The 20206-nt window shown below is 38.2% G+C and overlaps 1 protein-coding gene across 2 annotated transcripts in view; it reads right to left on the bottom strand.

Moving 5' to 3' along the window:
- Positions 1 to 20206, bottom strand: part of RGL1 (ral guanine nucleotide dissociation stimulator like 1) — a 258991-nt gene that overhangs the window by 164210 nt on the left and 74575 nt on the right. The gene's annotated exons all lie outside the window — the stretch shown is intronic.

Genomic DNA, 20206 nt, shown 5'->3' with positions numbered 1-20206 from the left:
GCGTCATCTGCCCAGTAAACCTATTTGTCACTTTGCTCTGGCCCCCTCAGGATGGGGGATGGAAATGGGCAGGTGTAAGACAAGCCTGAGTGGAGTCTTTGTGTTTCCATGTCATGTATTGCACGTGGAAGAGACTCTGGTGTCAGAACTTTTCCTCTTCAAACATCTACTGAGTACTTGTTGATACGAGGCTCCGTGCTAGGCATACACAAATAATTTGGTAGTTTTGCTCTGAACCTTAAGAAGCTTAATGTTTCAGGGCAGAAGAAGCTATAAACAAGTAATCACAATATGGTGTCTTACATCATAGTGTGATAAATGCCATAATCATCATCTTTTCCAACTGCAGTGGAAGCACGGAGAAATATTCTCCTCAATATTTATTGACTACATCACCTTCCTGAGCCTCAGTTTCATCAGCAGTTGCTGTAAAGACAATATTTTAAAATTGACACCAATTCTATAAAGACTAACTTCCTTGACATCTTTCCACCCACCACTGGCTTGTTTGGAATCACATCATGCCTGCTCCGTGCCATCCTGTCCTAAGGAATCGCCTTGCCTCCATTCAAGTCCCACTGAATCTATCCTTCTCAGGATCCTTTTTTTTTTTTTTTTTTTTTAAGTGTATCTGATAAGGATGTTCCACCCACCTAAAACTTTATTCCTAGAGAATAAAATCCCAACTCCTTACAATGGCAACCACAGACCTTTATGTCTGGCTTCCCCACTTCCCTTCTTCCACCACACTCAGCTGCATCCTCAGCCACTGTTCCAGCCATTTGAAGATATGTATGGATCTCAAATATATCTAGTACTTTTAGCCTTTGTTTGTGACATCTCCTCCCACCCCTGCTCCAAGAGAATAAAGACCTTTCCTCCTTGGTGAGTCTCCGTATATACTTTGGACAGATTTCTATTGTGCCTCCTGTTACACTTTATTATATTTCTTTGCTTTCAACTCTATTTCTACCTTTTGGCCTTTTAAGCATCTTGACACTAGAGATGGTGTCACATATAAATACTAGACAGATGTTTGATGAATTCGCTAATTCAGTAAATCATGAGAATCCAGAGAAAATGAGGCAACAGATCCAATATATTCAAATAACAGATGTGAAAGTCAAATGACCTCTTTTCTTTCACTTTTTTATGGATTTAGTGGGATGTATGATCTTCATAAGGAAGAGCCAAGTCTAACGTTCATCATGCATCTCCGAGCAGCTGACAGTGCAAGCTGAAATTGCTCATTAGTTAACAACAGACTAGTTTTCATGGAAATGTCTTCAAGGAATTAAGCATGTCTGCAAAAAGCAGGTCTTATGCTCACATAACCTACTGTCCAAATAAAAGTAAACAGAAATTGGCTTGATAAGACGAGTAGGGTTGATTGACCAAGGATTTGAGAAAAGCATCTTCTGCAGTAGACTACTTCTCAGCCTCACATGCTCCACCTGGAAGCCATGGAAAGCAAGCCATCTGCTTGCAGAGAGCAGTGATGAGGAAACTGCTAACCAAAACCATCGTGCAATACGTGGAAACACGGAGCACTGAATACAAACCTACTAGGAACCAGGAAACAAAAGCTTTGTAATTAATGAACAAAGTTCATCTGAGAGGATATGCTAATAAATGATGCTGACACATACATGCAAGGAAATAAACAAAGGAAAGTCATGTGGAGGTTTCAGTCCAAAAAAAGGAAATTAAAATAAACAAGCAAAATGGAAACAGGCCAGATAAGTAGGGAAGGAAATTCCATCATTGTTATTGGAGATAATACTGTAAACAACAAATAATAAATCAAAACAAAGTGGAAAAGCTACATAAAATGGCTTTGGCTGTATCCTTTGCATATCACGGAAACCTAAATGGACAAAACAGGCAAACTACAAAATCTCAGGGTGAACAATGGAACATCTGTAAGCGTAATGTATCCCAGTGACCCCATGGCTTTCACTCCACTGCTGCCCACAGCTGCTTTCTCATCGTTAGAGTGTGGGTGAGAGTTGGCAAATTTTCAGTGTCAGAGACTGAACTCTACTGTGTACTGACTTCCCACAGATTGTTTCTTGTCCTGTTTGGGAAGAAGATGCAATTCTGGGTTTTAAACCATTACAAAGCACTGGGTAACTAAGGATGGAAGCAGAGAGGCAGCCAGCTCCTAGGAGGCTCTTCAAGCATTTTGAGATCCTTCACCCCATCTGAGACTTGAGGTCTTTTCACCCATCCTCAGTATATCTCCTCACTCATAAAAAAAAAAAAAAAAGACCATATATGCAACATATATTGAGCTCCCGTTGCACACCAGCCACTGTGCTAGGATTTTTTGCATTATCTCTACTCCATATAATAATCCTGTAAGATAGACTTCACCATTTTACGGCAATGAAAAATTAGATACAATGCATCTAATGTACTGGTAGAAAGTCATAGAATTCCTAAGTTTGTGCTTTCTCTCCTAGGCCACTTCAGCAGAACTTCAACCCTCACCCTCCACCCAACCATAACTGGTAGAATGAGACCTCCCTCTCCTGCCCTTTCCCCCACGGAATAGAGTTAAAGTGTCAGTGTCTTAGCTAACTGGTCCAATGGTAGCCACTTAAGAGATGGTCACATCTGATGAGTACCCAGGTAAAAGTGGAAAAGATACAGAGAGGGAAACATCCTGGAAAAAAACAGAGCATTCCTTTTTCTTCTTACTCCCATCCCAACTTCTTTTTTTATGAACTAATCTCTAAATCCAACATGGGGCTCCAATTCACAACCCTGAGATTAAGAGTCACAAGCTCTACCAACTGAGCCACTGGGCATCCCACCCCCATCTCAACTTCTGACCAGGGCAGGCTTTATAGGTGTGACCATGCTCAGAAGAGCCCTAGGTTTGATTGAATGCTTTGTCATTGCCTTGAACTTCTTAATTTTTGGACAAAGAGCCCTACATTTTCATTTTGCACTAGGCCCCCAAATTATATAGACAATCATGCTGCTGATCCACGTTTTTCCTCTTCAAATCTAAAGTTCCACTCCATACCTTCTTTAAACAATTCATACATTTATAGGTTTCCAATTTCCCTAAAATGAGCTGGAAGTCTGTAGAGTGGGGCCGTTTTTCATTAGAATTAAAACAAGAGGCATATGTAAACCCTCTACCTCTGACACGCTACATATCTTAGAGTTGAACTCCTGCCTTCCTTTTAAAAATACATGGTCAAAGCTTACAAGCCACCTTCCACGCAAATACCGCTAATATAAGCCATTCAATGATTAAGATGAAATCACTATAAACCTAAAGGCAGAATCTTCAATTCCACTTAATAGTTGGTCGAAAATATCATAAGCCTATGAGCTTTTTTGGAACTCAGTTTTGAAAAACCGTCATCCTAAAATACTTGATACCCAAACAAACAAAAAAATCTTTAAACCACTGGATGAAGACATCACTCTAAGTTTGAGATAGAGTGGAGAAAAGCAGCTGTATGTATATAAAGGCAAATATCTGGTCAGAGAGCAGAAAGAAGCAAAATCGAGCTGAAATTTTTAAAAAGAAAATTGCTGGAGAAATGTCTTTTCTAACTGTAAAAGGGTCATGACGGTAAACTGTCTCTACTTCATGAAACAGGAAAGTGAAATAAGAACAGGGAAGACAAGTCTGGTGCAATGGAAGACAGATGCTTTCACTTGACACTGAGAAACAATTTGCAGATGAGAAAAGCTATGTGAGGTTTCCAGAGGTCACTTTGCTTCAAATCCTAGAGCCCTAATTTTCCCACCAAAGCCAAAACATGTTGCGTTGTGTTTTGTTTTGCTTCGTTTTGTTTCCAGTTTGGTTAAATTCAAAGATCATTCTAACCAATACTTACAAATCGTAGTTGTCTTATAAGAAATTGACAGCAGTTACAAGTTGGTGAAAACAACTTGTCATTATAATTATATAAATAATCAAAAAATAACCACATGATTATTATCAATGAGAAAGTAGGCATTTCCTTACATTAACTTCTTTACATTTTGTGCTTTTGAGGTCTGTATTTTTCCTTTAAAATATTTACTATACTATGCTTATGGTAAAATATATATATCATATGTAATACCACTTCTCCCATTCCTTCAAAAGTAATCACTGACTGGAGGTCATAACATTTTCTATGGTCATAACAAGGGACCCAGTTGATGGCTCCATATCCTAAACAGTCATTAAGTGCCAAAAGCAAATAAGCAGCCCCTCAGCGGCTAATCTTAAAAACATAAATACTAAATGATAATCTAAAAACATAAAAATTTGCCATTACTAGTGTCTGTTCTTGCCATTTGATAAAAATTATCCGTATTTCTCATGGATACAAATTTTCTGAAGCATGGCTTTAAAAATAAGGGCTAGGGCACAATTTCACTGAAAGCTGTATTTATTTTACTAATCCCCTTGCCAGACTTTGTTTGATAAGTCAATCTCTACTTTATTGAATTTGACTTTCCCTCCTATCTCAGTAAATAATATATGAGACATCCCTCTAAACCATTATCTTTTTCCTTCCCTCTCTTCCTTACATATTTTTGGAAGGGAATATTCAGAACCTATTTAATATTCAGAACCTTACTGGAATGGTTTCGTGTCTCTAGCCTTTATCTATTAGGGCCCTGCTTCTCTTCTGCCCCTACAGATTCCCTCATAGGCATTAATAATACAGTATCTCTACTTTATTCCCTTTACACACATAAACCCTTGCTCTGCCTGAAGAAATCTTTTGATTTTGTAACTTGATTCGGATTTCTTCTAATCTTGAAAATGTCTGGTATTTGCCCTGTTCCAGTCTTTTCCCATGATTACTTGAGTTTCTGCCCTTTCTTTCCTCCTACTTCTCCTTTCTCCCATCTTCATTCTTCTTCCTAATGAGCTCATGACCTATCCAGATAAGACAGGTTTCTTTATCTGTGATTATCGCCAACTCTTCCACCTGAAAGTCTATGTATCAAGAACAGTCTTTGCATTTTAGTTTTATTTAAAGGGTTCAGAATGGCATAGTACCAAGTACACTGGAATTCTAGTCAGAAGACTGTTGTTCAAATCCTAAGATTACAGTAAGTCCTCTATGTAATCCTTGGGCAAACCATTTCACTGTTCTCAGCCTCAGTTTCCTCATCTTTAACATGAATAAATAGACTATAAGACTGCTGAGACCTCCTACTGATATCAAATAAAGTACTCACCTCCCCCCAAATGTGGAAAACAAAACTAATATACATTGAAGTATTTTTCTAGAACTGAGGGATTTATACTACCAAACATAATGGTGGAAAGTTCTGATTTCTATGGGCCACTCACATATTATACTTATTCCTACATGATGCATGCATTCACCACTCAGAAGTCAAACAAACAGTATGATGTTATCATAGCCCCTTGGCATTCGTGGATTTAACACCTGAGGTGTGACTCTTTAAGAACAACTCAAAATCCTCTGACATGTAGTCAACTCTAAGTTTGCTGAGGCTTTGTAAGGTTGATGTTTGGGTGAGCTAACAATGCTTAGCATTCAAATCCTGGCTTGGTGGCAGACTTCTCTAATCATGATTGCTGTTGTGGTATTCATAAACTGGGGCATCCAAGAAGGTCTTAAAGATACAGCCTTCCTAGTTGTGGGGTGCATCATAGTGGTCCTTTCCTTCTGAAAACACAGACAAAAGCATCTGTCTAGAATCTAGGATTTCCATGTAGAAATGGAAACTGGAGCACAGAGAGACACCAGACAGGAAGAACTCCAGGGAGCCATGGCATACAGAGATTTCTAGCGCTGAGCAGCATTCGTCCTGGGGAAGCAGGCACATCAGATTGCTTCAAAGGAATACTGAAGGTCGGTTGTGTTTGAAGGGACAGTTTATGACAACGTATTAGAAGGGAAACAGGTCTTCGTTATCTCCTCCTCTCTGGAAAATCAAGAGCATTCTAGTCTCAATTAGGCAACTCACTTATATTCTGCATATTGCTTTCTTTTGCTCTTCTCAATTTACTCTGGTCTCCCCTGCAGGACTGCCAGCTCTTTGAGAGAAAGACTGGCCATAAATGCATCAGATTCCTTCAATTTTTTAAAAAAGCTCAATCACCCTTTCAAAAAAAAATTTTTTTTTTTACTTTCCTTCCATTAAGAAAAAAACAACCCTTCACTGGAATAACAGTTTAAGCATTTACTATTATGATGTATTTTGGAACAAATGTCAATCGTTGGGCAACCATTTTCAAAGGAATTTTAATTATGTGCTGTCTTACTGAATACTGAGCAAGGTTGCACAACACTCTGTGGAATCAGACATGACTTTCTCTGAGAGCAACTGTCTCCTGTTAAATGTAGAAAATTGAAGAAGTGCAAGACATTCCTGCTTCATTCAAGTTGATAGTTTTTAAAGGCTGGTCCAACTGCACTTCAGGCTTGGTGTGCTACCCTCCCCCCTGCCCCGCCCCGACACATACACACACTGATAGTACTTGGCAGAAGTTTTTAATAATAATTCAAAAAAAAAAAAGAAAAAAAGAAAAACCCCAGACAGGGTTTGTACTACCCTTGTGAACCTCCCTGGAGAAATGCTGCTCTTTGCTCAGCAATTCCTGCTCAGCACAGAAAGCCGACACAAGGAAAACAGCTGGGCTCCCTTCCTGGTCTCCATTCAGTGTGGGCAGTCTGGAAACAGATCTGCAGAGGCAGACGTGGGGGAGGGAGGGAGCATACCTAAACAGAATAGAGGCTGAGATCATGAAGAATCCCTCAGCATTGTAAGAGAGACAGAGAGAATTCTAAGAGACTGAGTTTTTTATGGCCCGCATTTTTATGACAATAAAAGCTCAGCAATTATGTTGCTTGAAAGTTTAAAATAAGATGAAATCGTAAATCACATGACGGTCCCAAGCTCCAACATTTCACAATTCTGTGGACTCCAGCTTCAACTGGCTGAATGCGGGCAAAATGCAAAAACCATCAGGGGAGCATCCCAGTCACAGGCTAATTTTTATCTTCGAGTCAAAGGAAGTCAGACTGATTCAGACCAGAGCCATCCTTTAGGTACCAATGATACCAACAGCAATTCCACAGCAATGTGGCATTCACCATGCCGGGCACAGGGCTTGCACACAAGCATCTGTTCACCCTAAGAACAACGTAGGGAAAGCTCAGATCCCAAGAGTTGAAGGAACAAGCCCTAGAGTTTCTGTCAAGCTGTCCTGCCCCCAGAGCTGTGTCTTTACCGCCGTACAGACAGCCACACTTGAATCGTTAACGTTCCACTTACAAAACCACATCAGGTAAATGGTGAAAAACCTGAATTCCCAGGAATCTGAGGTCTTGAAAGGATGCAGAGTAATGCAAAAATCTGAAGATATTACATTCAGGGAAGGAAGTCTGTTGAGTTTATCAGTTAACACACAAAATCATTTTAACTGACTTCCAAGTAGATTGGCCTTTCCACATCTCAGGTTAAAGAGCAGTCTGTTCTCAATCTTTTACTTTACCAAAAACAGAAGTCTAATCTATTTAATTACAGTCACTTTACTAGGCTATAGGATAATGGCAGGTCCCGATGGGGCGGGGGTGGGGGGAGGGCGGGAAATCTCTTTCAAGAAAACACTTCTGGGAGAGGCATGCACAGTTAACTGGCACTAGGCCAATCCTTATTCTCTTTCTCAGTCTCTAAGCAGCAAGGACACCATGACTTTTACATATACCATATATTCTTTCTTTTTCCCACATATTCTTAATTACAACTTTTCTTTCATTAGATCAGATAACATCTTGCCCCACACAGATGACTCTGATTAGTTTCACGTAGCAATGGTTAAATCTAGTTGGTACTGCTAAATACCCAGACACCAATTTGCTAGACTAACTAGGTACAAGAAGCTTTATAATCAGGGCAGCATCTTCATTTTCATCTAACTATGTTGTTCCTTCCCTGATCTTGACCTCTTAAATCGGCATAAATACCCATAAGTGATGCTAAGACCAAAGGAATGGGTCCAATGTTCATCCAGCATGGGGGAGGGAGGGATCTGTGTGCCTTGTGTTAGGGAGAGTTCTCCTACTGGTTCACATTTTTTACTTTCTTCCCAGCTTTTTTGATCTGTACCCACGATGTAACATGGTAAACCTATCCCATGTGGGATCAAAAACTCAATGACCCAGATGTACACAGAAACATTAAAGAGACAATGACATGGAGGAGAAACCACTAGAGATGTTGCTTCCTGAGTCTTGGCTCTTGCACAGATCTTGTGGGCTTGTCCCCTGGTGACCCGTGTGCCTTGATCAAACACAACAAAAAGTCAAAGCCATATCTTATAGAATTTGAAGAAACCTTCCCCAAAGGCTTGAGCTTGCCATGGCATAATGACATTTTCATCAGTAAATACAGCTATGTTGGTCATGGTTCATGCATATTGGAAAAGATGCCATCGTTACTTTCAATAATTTTCATTCAATATTTTCAACTGTTTTCAAATAGTCTTTTAGCAAACTCTATAAGGACGCTCAACTTCTCTATTTCTTCCGTGGTGTATATTGTGTGTGTGGGTGTGTGCTTGTTTGCTTTTGTTTTTTGTTTTTTGTTTCTGTCTCATGTCAAGCTCTGAACCCTCACATTATTTTGCAGTGAAACAACAGATCTTAAGCCTAGATGAGACAACTGAAAACCAAGTCCCAAACAAATTTCCAAACATAGTTGAAAACGGCTCTGCATAGCAACGAGTCAGGAGTATTTTCAACTCAGCCTGCAGAGAAGGCCTTGCTGGAATGGATTAAATAGTCACTGAATTTGAACCTACTTTTTCTTTAAAATTGCAAATATTCCTAGCACAGCCAAGCCTGGATTTCTCATCAGGCCTGCAGAATAGCACCAGCCATCCGTCACAGTCTTTTCAAAGGCTGCACGAAATGCCTTGTATACATCTGCAGGGTTTCTGTGTTTGATCCCAGATTACGTTTTCGCTGAGGTTAAGGGTTAGAGCCTTGACAGATGTGGCCGTGGTCTGATTGGCCCATTTTGTCAGCCCTTTTACATACACATACAGCATGTGATAGCCAAATTTGTGAAACGTCTCCATTTTGATACCAACAAATAAGGGGTGGAAGGAATGCGGGGCTTGAGACCTCCGTCAGGTGTCGATTTTCATGTCAGAGCCGCTATGAAATCCATGGCAGCACCTGTCTGAGGAAACATAGGATCATTTCGTTCTGTGTCACCATTTCATTCCAACTGGATTGTAGTTTCTTTTTTTTTTCTTTTCTTTTTTCCTTCTTAAACTTTCACAGGACTTTTTTCTCATTGCCTTCCTCCATTTTTTGTTTCCATTGCCACAGCTTGACCTTGCTATCTCCAATAAACCACAATAGGAACAGAATGAGATTGCGTCTTGGATTCAGACCTCTTACCACAATAGCAATTGTGCAAATACACTTAGCATCCCTGGCGTCCTAGCTGAGGGGTCAATGGGCCAATGCAACTTACTGCAGTGAGATGGCAAACTTCCAGGGAATATGAGGGTCAAGTTGCTTCAACCCCACTTGGCATCATGCTACCCAAAGGAGGAGAAGGGAAGTTCCTAACATTTTATTTAGCTATAGACTAATCATTGTGCCAGGTGTGTATGAGGCAGGGACACAAAAGATAAATAAACATATGTGTTCCTTCTATCGGCCTACATGCTGGGCCTTTTTAGTCCAAACCACTGCAAAGTCTATAATCATATGAAGAGAAAAAGAAATATTTTGGGACACCTGGGTGGCTCAGTCAGTTAAGCATCTGACTCTTGATTTCAGCTCCACTGTTTATGAGAGGGACCCCAGTGTCAGGCTCTGAACTGGCAGCCTGCTTAGGATTCTCTCTCTCTCTCTCTCTCTCTCTCAACCTCTCCCTCTCCCTCTGCCCCTCCCCTGCTCACATGCGTGCACCCATTCTCTCTTTCTCCCTCTCTCAAAATAAATAAATATTGTTTTTAACATTTCAAAATGATAGGCTACATCTCACTGATACATTTCAAAATGAAAGCATAAGTGTCAGACATGCACAAGTGTGTTAAAGCAAGAGCTCTGGGAGTTGAGTATTAATTCCCCATTAGAGGACACTGACACTCAGCAAAGTTGAGTGAACTGGCCAACATCACACAACAGAATGCAAATTTGAAAACAGATCTGCCCGACTCAGAACATAGCTTCCCTTTCCACTCTGTCATGGCCTTTCAAAAATTCCACAGAACTGTGGCCCTGTTAAATTTCGGCTTCGTCACTTCAATGCTTAAAGAGAAATACTAACTCTTTGCACTCAGGTAGCAGAGGAAGAGCTAAGAGGGGTATCTGAAATTTATGTTTCCTTATCTACGCTTCCTTATCTACCAAGCCGAGAGTTAGCTTCTTCCTCCCTCCTTTTGTGTCCACTTTGCCAACTCTTCCACTTTCTCATGTGGCCCCAGCACTGCCCTTCCAGGGCTAACTAAATTATTTCCCTATATTTAAAAACTGGCAGTGCTTTGGACTCTGTGTCTCCCTCTCTCCCTGCCCCTCCCCTGCTCACGCTCTGTCACTGTCTCTCAAAAAAATAAAATAAAGCATTAAAAAAAATTTTTTTTAAAGTGGCAGAAAACAGAAGCAAAAAATTGACATTATCAGTTCTTTCGCTTTTTATTCACATATGTAAATTCTTCTACAAATGTATGGTGATCTGTAAGTCTAAGTTTTTTTTTTTTAAGACTCTCTTTAGAATAACATATGGAACTTATTACAGTACTCACTGACTCCTTCATTTTTGCTTCTGCTCTGGAGGGTGATGGGTTTAGGATTTACAGCTCAAGTAAATGCCATTCTTGGGTTCATTGCCCCAATTTGATTGCGGTTGACATTGATTCCGGATACCAGAGAGATTTTAATGGCTAACTTTATTGTAGACTGAACAAATGATTTACATGCCAGTGAAGCTTAAGCTGGCTCAGAATCTCAACTTCTATATGCTCACTCCATATCTACACTTCAGTCTGGACCACAAGACAATGTGGCGTGTTCGTCTTTTATTCTTTTGTGTGGCCTACAAAGGAACCCCAAGCTAGTTACTTTAGAAGTATAACATCTTGAGAAGGCTAAAGTACAGTGAAATCAGTCCAAATAATTTTGAGGTCTTACTTGGGAAATCAGTGCACTGATCAAGTCAGTCTAGAAATCTGTCAACAGGCTGCCTGGGTGAAGGTTGATTAAATCTGTCTCCCTCTGTTTCCTTGCCACAGACCTCCAGAGTTGTTTAGATTCTACTCCAGTTCCTACTGGACCAATTCATCAAGAATAAGTGCTGTATTCCCTAAATTAAAATCTGGCAACACTAGCGTTCCATGTATAACAGGCTGTCATAGCTGGTCTCACATAACCAAAAAGGAAATTGAAATAGAAAGGCGGGACTTTAGATACACTCAAGGAACACATTAGCAGTGACATCAATTTTAAATATAAGAGTCCCTGATGCTTTAGTTTGAGCCACTGAGCCAATCTAACACTCTCCTTTTTCCCACCCTTACCTCAGGGAGAAGTGGGAGTGAAGAAAATAAACTATACTCCTTCATGATCCTCTCTGCGGGGCCAGACCTTGTACACACTTTCCTCTGGGTCCAGCTTGGGACTTCTAGTAGACAGCCCCTGTCTCTCTGTCTTAGCCAGTTTGTAATGGGGAAGTTAATTTGCATCACAGGCAAATTTTGTGCCAAAACAGTTAAAATCTTGCTCTATTTAAATTATAATGACCTTCTAGGGCTATGCACACAGATATTGAGAAAGTTTCACAATGTTGCTCATAGCGAGTAATGAAATGACTTATATACCTGTTCCAAAAAGAAAAAAAAAGATCCAGGAAGAAAGAAGGAAAGAAGGATCAGTGAGATCCCCCAAGGTGAGAAAGATCCACCCCTTCTCTAGTCCACGATGCTCCTGGTGAACCTGACAAGAGCAACTGCACGCACCCCACTTATTACCCAAGACTATGCACTGATGTGCAGGAAAAAAATTACAATTCTATTTATATGTTTATCTCATCTTGTCTTTGTTTTTCCATTTTGCACATGCTCTATAATACATAGAAATGTTAGAACAGTAGTGCATATATACAATTTATAAGTAATTGTATACATACTGAAGGCAATTCAAAAATATTGCACTGAGAACATATTCGAAATCACTGCCTTCCACAAATACAGCATCTGCTTCCATACCCTGAACTACTGTAATAGCCATTTAAGTTTTTTGTGTCCTAGGAAAGGTTTGCCTCTGCGAAGGTTACAAAATTTCTTTTAGAAGTTTTATAGTTTTAGCAATTACATTTCGGATTATGATCCAGTTGAAGTTAATCTTTGTGTGTGATAAACTAACAGTTGGCGTCTTTGTTGAAAATCAGTTGACCATACATACAGGAGTCTACTTTTGGACCCTTTATTGTGTTTCATTGATCTATGTGCCTGAACTTACACCAATAACACACTGTCTTGATTAACCTTAGCTTTATAGTAGGTGTTGAAATGAGTAAGTGGAAATCCTCTAACTTTATTCTTCTTTTCCAAAATTGTTTTGGTTATTCTAGGCATTTAGATTTTCATATAAATTTTAGAATCAACTTGGAAATTTCTACAAGAAAGCCTGCTGGGATTTCTATTGGGATTTCATTGAATCTATAACTCAATTTGGAGAGAAGTGACATTTTAATAATACCGACTCTATAGCAATACTGATTTTACTGGGATTTCATTGAATCTAAAAATCAATTTGGAGAGAATTGAAATTATAACAATACTAAGTCTTCCCAGCTATAAACATAGTAAATCAATCCATTTGGGTTTTAATTTCTCACAGAAATATTTCTAGGTTTTTTATTATTTTTTTGTTTGTTTGTTATTTATTTTTGAGAGAGAGACAGAATGAGGGCAGGGGAGGGGGAGAGAGAAGGGGAGACACAGAATCCGAAGCAGGCTCCAGGCTGTGAGCTGTCAGCACAGAGCCTGACACAAGGCTTGAACCCACAAACTGCAAGATCATGACCTGAGCTGAAGTTGGACATATAACCGACTGAGCCACCCAGGCGCCCCAGTATTTCTAGTTTTCAGGGTAGAGGTTTCACATATTTCATGTTTTGGGATGCTACTGCAAATGATACTGTCTTATTTTTTATTCCAATTTCTACTTGTTCATTGCTAATACACAGAAATGAAATTGATTTTATATCCTGAGATCCTGCTAAAATTACTTATTATTCTAGCAGGGTTTTTTGCAGATTAGTGAGGATTTGCAGCATGCTTGATCATGTCATCCACGAACACAGATAGTTCTACTTGCTGCTTTCTAAATTATGTAGCTTTTATTTCTTTTCCTTGTCTTATTGCACTGGTAAGAATGCCCAGTACAATGTTGACTAGAAGTAAAGAGAGCGAATGAACATCCTTATCTTGTTCTTGATCTCAGGGACAATCATTCAGGTTCCACCAGTAATATGTTAGCAATAATTTGGGTTTTTTTTAACAGCTTTATTGAGATATAATTCACATCCCACAAAATTCAACCATTTAAAGTACACATTTCATGGGTGCCTGGGTGGCTCAGTCAGTTAAGCATCCGACTTCAGTTCAGGTCATGATCTCATGGTTCGTGGGATCGAGCTCCATGTCAAGCTCTATGCTGACAGCTCAGAGCCTGGAGCCTGCTTCAGATTCTGTGTCTCTCTCTCTCTTTCTCTGCCCCTCTCCTGCTCACACTCTCTCTCTCTCTCTCTCTGTCTCACAAAAATAAATAAAATGTTAAAAAATTAAATCAAAATAAAGTACACAATTCAGCAGCTTTAGTATATCCATAGAGGTGTGCAATCATCAGACTTTCATCAGACTGTGGAGGTTCCTTTTTATTCCTCGTTTGATGGGAGATTATTATTATGAATGGATGTTGAATTTTTTCAAATGCTTTTCTTGCATTGATTGAAATGACATAGAGTTTTTCTCCTCTATTGTAGTAATAAGATGAACTAAATTAATTTTTAATGTCAGTCAACCTTGTATTCCTGGGATAAATACCATTTAGTCATGATGTATTATGCTTTTTACATATTTCATTTTTGGTTTGCTAACATTTTACTAAAGATTCATGATTCATTTTCATGAGGGATACTGGTCAGTAGTTTTCTTGTAATGTTTTTGTCTGGCATTGATATCAGGATAATGCAAGCCCCATAAAATGAGATGAGAATTATTTCTCCTGCTATATTTTCAAGACAACTTTATGTATGATTGGTGGATTTTCTACATTGGCAGGTCGATGCAATTCACCAGTTAAGTCATCTAGGCCCACAAATTTCTTTCTGGGAAGGTTTCTAATTGTGAATTAATGTCTTTAATTGATACTCAGATTTCCTATCGGTTTCTGAAATAGTTTTGCTTTTCAAAGAATTTGTCCATTTTATACAAGTTGTTGTGCTCTCTGGCATCAAGTTGTTTATAATATCCCATTAGTTACCCTTTTCATGTGTGTCAAATCTTAGAGATACCCCCCTTTTCACTACTGATATTGGTAATATTGGTGTCCTTTCTGTTCCTTGATCAGTATAGCCAGAGGTTTACTCATTATGTTGATCTTTTCAAAGAATCAACTTTTGATTTCATTGATGTTCTTTATTATGTTTTTGTTTTCTATTTCATTGTATTATTATTTGTTTCCTGGTAATTTGGGGTTTAATTTGCTCCTATATCTCTATCTTTTTAAAAATTTTTTAATATTTATTTATTTTTGAGAGAGAGAGAGAGACAGAGTGTGAGCAAGGGAGGGGCAGAGAGAGAGGGTGACACAGAATCTGAAGCAGGCTTCAGGCTCTGAGCTGTCAGCACAGAGCCCAACATGGGCCTTGAACTCACAAAACATGAGATCATGACCTGAGCCAAAGTTGGACGCTTAACTGACTGAGCCACCCAGGCGCCCCTGCTATATTTCTATCTTAAGATGGAAGCTCAGACTATTGCTTGTAGAGTTCTATCCTTTTGTAATATAAGCTTTTAAATCTATAGAGTTCCCCTTAAGATTCATTTCAGTAGATAATGCAAGTTTTCTTTACAGTTCAGCCCAAAATATCTTCCAGCTTTTGTGTAATTTCTTCTTTGAACTATGTATTATTTAAAATCATGCTGCTTAATTTCCAAATGTTTTGAGATTTTCCAGGTATCTTTCTATTACTTATTTCTAATTTAATTTATTGTGATCAGAGAACATACTACATACGATTTCAATCATTTAAAATTTCTGGAGACTTTTTAATGACTGAGCATATGGTCTATCTTGGTAAATGTTCCATGGGTATTAGAAAAGAATGTGTATTTTGTGTTTGCTGTGTGGAATGTTCTATAAATGTCAATTAGTCCACACTGATTAAAATGTCATTTAAATCTTCCATATCCCTGTTTGTTTTCCATCTGCTTTTTCTATCAATTACTGAAAAGAGTGCTGAAAACTGCAACTATAATTGTAGATTTGTCTTTTTCTTTTTTCAGACCTATTGGTGTTTCACACATTTTGAAGTCAGTTATTAGGTGGATAAAAATTTAGAATTGTTATGCCTTCTTAACTGACCCCTTTATCATTGTGAAATATCCCTGGTAATATTCCTATTCTGAAGTCTATTTTTTCTATTAATGTAGCTAAAACACCTTTATCTTTTCCCAACTTTTCCTTTTAAATCTGTGTCTTTATATGGAGACAAATTTTTATAGACCACATATAATTGGGGGTTTTACCATCTAATCTAACAATCTGGCTTTTTGTTGCAGAATTTACACCATTTACATTTAATGAAATTACTGATATGATTGTGTTTAAATCCACCATCTTGTTATTATTTAGCTATTTATCTCATCCATTCTTTGTTTTTCTTCTCATCTTCCTGCTTTTTTTTTGCTATCTTTTAATTCCATTTTATCACCACTGTCGGTTTGTTTAACTATATCTCTTTATTTTCTAAAAGTTCATCTAGGATTTACAATATGCACCCTTATCTTATTTCTGTCTATCTTAAAATAATATCATACTGGCTTATATACAATGTAAGAATACTGTGAAAATATACCTCCATTTCCTTATCTTGTCCTTTATGCTACTGTCATACATTTTGCTTTTTCATGTTATAAATCCCAAATACATTATTATTATTGCTTTAGGCAGTTAATTATCTTTTAAGAAATTTTTAATTTTTTTTTTTAATTTTTTTTTTCAACGTTTTTTATTTATTTTTGGGACAGAGAGAGACAGAGCATGAACGGGGGAGGGGCAGAGAGAGAGGGAGACACAGAATCGGAAACAGGCTCCAGGCTCTGAGCCATCAGCCCAGAGCCCGACGCGGGGCTCGAACTCACGGACCGCGAGATCGTGACCTGGCTGAAGTCGGACGCTTAACCGACTGCGCCACCCAGGCGCCCCAAGAAATTTTTAAATAATAAAAAAAACTTCTTGATATTTACCCCCACATTTTCATATTCCTTTATATAGATTCACATTTTCTGCAGGTATCATTTTCCTTCTGCCTGAAGAACTATATACAGTATCTTGTAGTGCAGATCTGCTGGCCACAAACTCCTATAGCTTCTTTTGTCTGAAAAAAGCTTTTATTTTATCTTCATGTTTTACAGGTATTTTCACTGGGTCTATAATTCTAGGTTGACAAAATTCTGTCCAGCACTTTAAGAATATACAGTATCTTCTGACTTGCATAATTTCTGAAGAAACATCTATGAAAATACTTTTTAAAATGTATTTATTTATTTATGTATTGAGGCAGGGAGGAGAGAGAGCGCACATGAGCAGGGCACAGGCAGAGAAAGAGGGAAACAGAGGATCCCAAAGAGACCCCATGCCACCAGCACAGAGCCTGATACAGGGCTCAAACCCACAAACTGTGAGATCATGACCTCAGCCAAAACCAAGAGTTGGTTGCTTAACTGACTGAGCCACCCAGGCTCCCCAAGTCTGTTGTAATTCTTACCTTTTGTTTCTCTACATATAATGTCTCTTGTTTCCCTCTATCTACCTTTAAGATTTTTCTCAGAAACAGTAGTATGCGGTGGTTTGATTATGAGGTTCTTGGTGTGGTTTTTGTAGTATGTATTTTGCTTGTGTATGTTTGCTGAGTTCCTCTGATCTATGACTTTATAATTTTCATAAAATTTAGAAAATATTTGGTAATTATTTCCTTAAATACTATTTCTGTTCTTTTTTTCTCTCTCTTGCTTTCATAATTCTAGTTTACATGTTAATCAATTTGGTATTTCCCCACAGGTCTGTTTTTCTTAATCCTTTTTATCTCTGTATGTAAGTTTCATTTTGGATAAGTTCCATTGCTAGGTCTTAAAGAGGTTCTATTACTTTCTCTTCAACTTCATTTATCTTTTGTTTAATGTCATGTCTGTTCTACTGGTAATCCCTTTATCAAATAAAATTTTCATTTCAGATAAAAGTCACCTTTAGTTTCTTTGTATGTTTTCCTTCTTTCCTTATCATGTCTGTATTTTCATTTTAATCATTGATCCTATTGGGTGTATTTATAATACCTGTTTCATGTTTTTGTCTGCTAGTTTTATTATCCATCATTTTTAAGCTCGTTGATATTAATTGACTTTTCTCCTGCTTTTTTCTGTGTCTTGCAACTTTTTTTTTAGATGCTAAACATTACAAATTTTGCATTGTTGAGTGCTAGGTTTCGTTTAATTCCTTTTAAAAATGTTGGACACTGCTCTGTCAGGAAATTAAGTCTCTTGTGGATTAGTTTGATTCTTTTCATCCTCATTTTTAAGGTTTTTTAGTGTGAGTCTAGGTTATCCTTTATTCTGTGATATTTTAGCCTCCCAACTAACACTCAAGTTTTACAAGGTCTCTACTAAATGTTCTACATATGGAATGAGATCTCTCTGCTCGTGTTGATAAAAACTCAAATTATTCTTGGTCCTTTGTGACCTCTACAATTGTTCAGCTTACATATACCTAAAAATGTTTCATTGCCAAAAGTTTCACCCTACACTTATTGAGATTTCTGTTTAGTCAAAGACTCGAGGGGACCCATGTTTACATTTCTGGTGCTCTTTCTTATCATAGCTCCCTCCCTTCCAATATTCTGTCTTAGAAATTCTGGGTGCTCCATCGCCTCTTAGCCTTTTGGCTAAGATCAAGTGTAGTACAAATTCTGGCTGCTTCAGCCCACCTGAAATCTCTGTCTTCTCAATTCAGCAAACTGCAGGGTTCTGTTTGGTAGGTTTTTTTAGCACTTCATCTGATAGTATTCAACAACCTAATGTTTTTGCTCTTGGGAAATTTGTCTGACCATCAGTCTCAGTTTCTCTAATATTTCATCATCGTTGCTGATCTTTTCTCCTTGTACCATGCCCAATAACCTCTTCTCTTTCTGGCTGTTTCCACTTCTCTAAAATGTAGAGATAGTTTTCATACTAGAGTACTACATAGAAGATTCCCAATGACACTAGATGTCTTTCTAAAAAATAGACTCCTCCTTCAAGATTCATCATAATTAAGAAAAAATATTCTACACTGTCTTTATTTTTATTAGAGATGGGAGATTCTTCTTCCCAATCCCCTATGCCCCACACTCCTTCAACAAGATCATCACCACCACTACTATACAACTAGTCCCAGCCTGCACATAGGTTAATACACAAACTCTTTTCTATAACACCGGTTGCTTAGAACTTGAAATGCATTTTTTAGACATGTTAGAGACTTTTTTAAATGGTTTGTTATATGTTAGAAATTCTGTGAAGGATCTATACTAACTCAGGGAGAAATCTTTCTAAGAGAGAAAATAGCTAAGCATGTTCTGAGCACAACTTAATGACTATGGCTTCCACCTGTTCTCTTTTCCCACAAATATTGAGATGCTGCCTCATGAGCACAAAGACCATGGTGTCCTGACATACTTAAACATCATAAAAGCCATTTATGAAAAGCCCACAACTAACATCATCCTCAATGGGGAAAAACTGAGAGCTTTTTCCCTGAGATCAGGAACACGACAGGGATGTCCACTCTCACTGCTGTTGTTTAATATAGTGTTGGAAGTGCTAGCATCAGCAATCAGACAACAAAAGGAAATCAAAGGCATCAAAATTGGCAAAGATGAAGTTAAGCTTTCACTTTTTGCAGATGACATGCTATTATACATGGAAAGTCCGAAAGACTCCACCAGAAGTCTGCTAGAACTGATATATGAATTTAGCAAAGTTGCAGGATACAAAATCAATGTACAGAAATCAGTTGCATTCTTATACACTAATAATGAAGCAACAGAAAGACAAATAAAGAAACTGATCCCATTCACAATTGCACCAAGAAGCGTAAAATACCTAGGAATAAATCTAACCAAAGATGTAAAAGATCTGTATGCTGAAAACTATAGAAAGCTTATGAAGGACATTGAATAAGATATAAAGAAATGGAAAAACATTCCGTGCTCATGGATTGGAAGAATAAATATTGTCAAAATGTCAATACTACCCAAAGCTATCTACACATTCAACGCAATCCCAATCAAAATTGCACCAGCATTCTTCTCGAAGCTAGAACAAGCAATCCTAAAATTCATATGGAACCACAAAGGCCCCGAATAGCCAAAGTAATTTTGAAGAAGAAGACCAAAGCAGGAGGCATCACAATCCCAGACTTTAGCCTCTACTACAAAGCTGTCATCATCAAGACAGCATGGTATTGGCACAAAAACAGACACATAGACCAATGGAATAGAATAGAAACCCCAGAACTAGACCCACAAAAGTATGGTCAACTAATCTTTGACAAAGCAGGAAAGAATATCCAATGGAAGAAAGACAGTCTCTTCAACAAATGGTGCTGGGAGAACTGGACAGCAACATGCAGAAGATTGAAACTAGACCACTTTCTCACACCATTCACAAAAATAAACTCAAAATGGATAAAGGACCTGAATGTGAGACAGGAAACCATCAAAACCCTAGAGGAGAAAACAGGAAAAGACCTCTCTGACCTCAGCCGTAGCAATTTCTTACTTGACACATCCCCAAAGGCAAGGGAATTAAAAGCAAAAATGAACTATTGGGACCTCATGAAGATAAAAAGCTTCTGCAGAGCAAACAGTCAACAAAATAAAAGGCAACCAATGGAATGGGAAAAGATATTTGCAAATGACATAT

The sequence above is a fragment of the Herpailurus yagouaroundi genome, unplaced genomic scaffold (genome assembly GCF_014898765.1).
Source record: "Herpailurus yagouaroundi ecotype Mexico unplaced genomic scaffold, PumYag 195, whole genome shotgun sequence".
Taxonomy (NCBI): domain Eukaryota; kingdom Metazoa; phylum Chordata; class Mammalia; order Carnivora; family Felidae; genus Herpailurus; species Herpailurus yagouaroundi.
This window is presented reverse-complemented; position numbering and strand designations above follow the sequence as displayed.